The following is a 5,000-nucleotide window of genomic DNA, read 5'->3' as shown; positions in this document are numbered from 1 at the left end:
ACTGACTTCCGCTAACAATGTGAGCAACAATTAACCTCCAATGGCTGTGTATTGATATCTCCATTTTATATCTCTAAAGAGTCTGACATATTTCAATTGCGATTTTTCAGTAACCCTCTTTTCAGAGAATTAACCATTGGGGTCTACATTGATCTATAGAACAAATCCAAATTCTAGGTCAATTCAATATAATTTAGTAATGATAGTCCATCTTCAGAGAAAGATTGGAGACATTGCTGAAAGGCCTCGTCCGGGATCTCTCGCACCCTAAGCGAGAATCATACACCTAGACCAACAAGCCATGTAAAAGAGACCTTTCCGAAAGCATCCATTTCGGCCAGCGCTGTTGGATGTTGACTACGTTGGAATAATACATCCTGGCCTTTCATTTCTGTAACATCAATAAAATCAGTACACTACTGACTTCCGCTAACAATGTGAGCAACAATTAACCTCCAATGGCTGTATATTAATATCTCCATTTTATATCTCTAAAGAGTCTGACATATTTCAATTGCGATTTTTCAGTAACCCTCTTTTCAGAGATAACCATTGGGGTCTACATTGATCTATAGAACATATCCAAATTCTAGGTCAATTCAATATAATTTAGTAATGATAGTCCATCTTAAGGGAAAGATTGCAGACAATGCTGAAAGGGCTCGTCCGGGATTTGAACCCGGGACCTCTCGCACCCAAAGCGAGAATCATAACCCTAGACCAACGAGCCACATAAAAGAAGTCTGTTCGAAACCTGTGAGTTCGGCAACCGCTGTTGCATGTTGACTAAGTTGGAATAATACATCCTGGCCTTTCATTTCTGTAACATCAATAAAATCAGTACACTACTGACTTCCGTTAACAACGTGAGCAACAATTAACCTCGAATGGCAGTATATTGATATCTCCAAAGAGTCTGACATATTTCCATCGCGATTTTTCAGTAACGCTCTTTTCAGAGATAACCATTGGGGTCTACATTGATCTATAGAACATATCCAAATTCTGGGTCAATTCAATATAACTTAGTATGATTGTCCAAATTCAGGGAATGATTGGAGACAATGCTGAAAGGGCTCGTCCGGGATTTGAACCCGGGACCTCTCGCACCCTAAGCGAGAATCATACCCCTAGACCAACGAGCCACATAAAAGAAGTCTGTTCGTAACCTGTGAGTTCGGCAAGCGCTGTTGCATGTTGACTAAGTTGGAACAATACATCCTGGCCTTTCATTTCTGTAACATCAATAAAATCAGTACACTACTGACTTCCGCTAACAACGTGAGCAACAATTAACCTCGAATGGCAGTATATTGATATCTCCAAAGAGTCTGACATATTTCCATCGCGATTTTTCAGTAACCCTCTTTTCAGAGATAACCATTGGGGTCTACATTGATCTATAGAAAATATCCAAATTCTAGGTCAATTCAATATAACTTAGTATGATTGTCCATCTTCAGGGAATGATTGGAGACAATGCTGAAAGGGCTCGTCCGGGATTTGAACCCGGGACCTCTCGCACCCTAAGCGAGAATCATACCCCTAGACCAACGAGCCATGTAAAAGAGTCCTTTCCGAAAGCATAGACTTCGGCAAGTGCTGTTGCATGTTGACCAAGTTGGAATGAAACATCCTGGCCTTTCATTTCTGTAACATCAATAAAATCAGTGCACTACTGACTTCCGCTAACAATGTGAGCAACAATTAACCTCCAATGGCTGTAAATTGATATCTCCATTGTATATCTCTAAAGAGTCTGACATATTTCAATTGCGATTTTTCAGTAACCCTCTTTTCAGAGATAACCATTGGGGTCTACATTGATCTATAGAACATATCCAAATTCTAGGTCAATTCAATATAATTTAGTAATTTTAGTTCATCTTAAGGGAAAGATTGCAGACAATGCTGAAAGGGCTCGTCCGGGATTTGAACCCGGGACCTCTCGCACCCAAAGCGAGAATCATACCCCTAGACCAACGAGCCACATAAAAGAAGTCTGTTCGAAACCTGTGAGTTCGGCAAGCGCTGTTGCATGTTGACTAAGTTGGAATAATACATCCTGGCTACTTCCGTTCACAACGTGAGCAACAATTAACCTCGAATGGCAGTATATTGATATCTCCAAAGAGTCTGACATATTTCCATCGCGATTTTTCAGTAACGCTCTTTTCAGAGATAACCATTGGGGTCTACATTGATCTATAGAACAAATCCAAATTCTAGGTCAATTCAATATAATTTAGTAATGATAGTCCATCTTCAGAGAAAGATTGGAGACATTGCTGAAAGGCCTCGTCCGGGATCTCTCGCACCCTAAGCGAGAATCATACACCTAGACCAACAAGCCATGTAAAAGAGACCTTTCCGAAAGCATCCATTTCGGCCAGCGCTGTTGCATGTTGACTAAGTTGGAATAATACATCCTGGCTACTTCCGTTCACAACGTGAGCAACAATTAACCTCGAATGGCAGTATATTGATATCTCCAAAGAGTCTGACATATTTCCATCGCGATTTTTCAGTAACGCTCTTTTCAGAGATAACCATTGATCTATTGATCTATAGAACATATCCAAATTCTGGGTCATTTCAATATAACTTAGTATGATTGTCCATCTTCAGGGAATGATTGGAGACAATGCTGAAAGGGCTCGTACGGGATTTGAACCCGGGACCTCTCGCACCCTAAGCGAGAATCATACCCCTAGACCAACGAGCCACATAAAAGAAGTCTGTTCGTAACCTGTGAGTTCGGCAAGCGCTGTTGCATGTTGACTAAGTTGGAACAATACATCCTGGCCTTTCATTTCTGTAACATCAATAAAATCAGTACACTACTGACTTCCGCTAACAACGTGAGCAACAATTAACCTCGAATGGCAGTATATTGATATCTCCAAAGAGTCTGACATATTTCCATCGCGATTTTTCAGCAACGCTCTTTTCAGAGATAACCATTGGGGTCTACATTGATCTATAGAACATATCCAAATTCTAGGTCAATTCAATATAACTTAGTATGATTGTCCATCTTCAGGGAATGATTGGAGACAATGCTGAAAGGGCTCGTCCGGGATTTGAACCCGGGACCTCTCGCACCCTAAGCGAGAATCATACCCCTAGACTACATCCTGGCCTTTCATTTCTGTAACATCAACAGGTTTAGAGACAATGATTGGAGACAATGCTGAAAGGGCTCATCCGGGATTTGAACCCGGGACCTCTCGCACCCTAAGCGAGAATCATACCCCTAGACCAACGAGCCATGTAAAAGAGACCTTTCCGAAAGCATCCATTTCGGCCAGCGCTGTTGGATGTTGACTAAGTTGGAATAATACATCCTGGCCTTTCATTTCTGTAACATCAATAAAATGAGTACACTACTGACTTCCGCTAACAATGTGAGCAACAATTGACCTCCAATGGCTGTATATTGATATCTCCATTATATATTTCTAAAGAGTCTGACATATTTCAATTGCGATTTTTCAGTCACCCTCTTTTCAGAGATAACCATTGGGGTCTACATTGATCTATAGAACATATCCAAATTCTAGGTCAATTCAATATAATTTAGTAATGATAGTCCATCTTAAGGGAAAGATTGCAGACAATGCTGAAAGGGCTCGTCCGGGATTTGAACCCGGGACCTCTCGCACCCAAAGCGAGAATCATACCCCTAGATCAACGAGCCACATAAAAGAAGTCTGTTCGAAACCTGTGAGTTCGGCAAGCGCTGTTGCATGTTGACTAAGTTGGAATAATACATCCTGGCTACTTCCGTTAACAACGTGAGCAACAATTAACCTCGAATGGCAGTATATTGATATCTCCAAAGATTCTGACATATTTCCATCGCGATTTTTCAGTAACGCTCTTTTCAGAGATAACCATTGGGGTCTACATTGATCTATAGAACATATCCAAATTCTAGGTCAATTCAATATAATTTAGTAATGATAGTCCATCTTAAGGGAAGGATTACAGACAATGCTGAAAGGGCTCGTCCGGGATTTGAACCCGAGAATCATACCCCTAGACCAACGAGCCACATAAAAGAAACCTTTCGGAAAGCATCGACTTCGGCAAGCGCTGTTGCATGTTGACCAAATTGGAATGAAACATCCTGGCAATTCATTTCTCTAAAATCACTAAAATAAGTATACTATACCTATTGTCTCCTGCTGACAATTTTAGAAACTCTTAACCTCTCAAGGCAGTATGAAAGTTCATCTTCAGGGAAAGATTGGAGACATTGCTGAAAGGGTTCGTCCGGGATCTCTCGCATCCTAAGTGAGAATCATACGCCTAGACCAACGAGCCACATAAAAGAACCCTTTCGGAAAGCATAGACTTCGGCAAGTGCTGTTGCATGTTGACCAAGTTGGAATGAAACATCCTGGCCTTTCATTTCTGTAACATCAATAAAATCAGTGCACTACTGACTTCCGCTAACAATGTGAGCAACAATTAACCTCCAATGGCTGTATATTGATATCCATTTTATATCTCTAAAGAGTCTGACATATTTCAATTGCGATTTTTCAGTAACCCTCTTTTCAGAGAATTAACCATTGGGGTCTACATTGATCTATAGAACAAATCCAAATTCTAGGTCAATTCAATATAATTTAGTAATGATAGTCCATCTTCAGAGAAAGATTGGAGACATTGCTGAAAGGGCTCGTCCGGGATCTCTCGCACCCTAAGCGAGAATCATACACCTAGACCAACAGGCCATGTAAAAGAGACCTTTCCGAAAGCATCCATTTCGGCCAGCGCTGTTGGATGTTGACTACGTTGGAATAATACATCCTGGCCTTTCATTTCTGTAACATCAATAAAATCAGTACACTACTGACTTCCGCTAACAACGTGAGCAACAATTAACCTCGAATGGCAGTATATTGATATCTCCAAAGAGTCTGACATATTTCCATCGCGATTTTTCAGTAACGCTCTTTTCAGAGATAACCATTGGGGTCTACATTGAT

General features: G+C 40.8%; 6 non-coding genes across 6 annotated transcripts; all 6 read right to left on the bottom strand.

Moving 5' to 3' along the window:
* Positions 1-658: 658 nt before the first annotated feature.
* Positions 659-730, bottom strand: trnap-ugg (transfer RNA proline (anticodon UGG)). Its single transcript has one exon. It is a non-coding gene; the product is annotated as a tRNA-Pro (tRNA).
* A 343-nt stretch (positions 731-1,073) lies between these two features.
* Positions 1,074-1,145, bottom strand: trnap-agg (transfer RNA proline (anticodon AGG)). Its single transcript has one exon. It is a non-coding gene; the product is annotated as a tRNA-Pro (tRNA).
* Positions 1,146-1,488: 343 nt separating this feature from the next.
* Positions 1,489-1,560, bottom strand: trnap-agg (transfer RNA proline (anticodon AGG)). Its single transcript has one exon. It is a non-coding gene; the product is annotated as a tRNA-Pro (tRNA).
* Positions 1,561-1,917: 357 nt separating this feature from the next.
* trnap-ugg (transfer RNA proline (anticodon UGG)) lies at positions 1,918-1,989 on the bottom strand. Its single transcript has one exon. It is a non-coding gene; the product is annotated as a tRNA-Pro (tRNA).
* Positions 1,990-3,199: 1,210 nt separating this feature from the next.
* Positions 3,200-3,271, bottom strand: trnap-agg (transfer RNA proline (anticodon AGG)). The gene has a single exon. It is a non-coding gene; the product is annotated as a tRNA-Pro (tRNA).
* Positions 3,272-3,628: 357 nt separating this feature from the next.
* trnap-ugg (transfer RNA proline (anticodon UGG)) lies at positions 3,629-3,700 on the bottom strand. Its single transcript has one exon. It is a non-coding gene; the product is annotated as a tRNA-Pro (tRNA).
* Positions 3,701-5,000: the final 1,300 nt, after the last annotated feature.

The sequence above is a fragment of the Pleuronectes platessa genome, chromosome 22 (assembly GCF_947347685.1).
Source record: "Pleuronectes platessa chromosome 22, fPlePla1.1, whole genome shotgun sequence".
Classification (NCBI taxonomy): domain Eukaryota; kingdom Metazoa; phylum Chordata; class Actinopteri; order Pleuronectiformes; family Pleuronectidae; genus Pleuronectes; species Pleuronectes platessa.
This window is presented reverse-complemented; position numbering and strand designations above follow the sequence as displayed.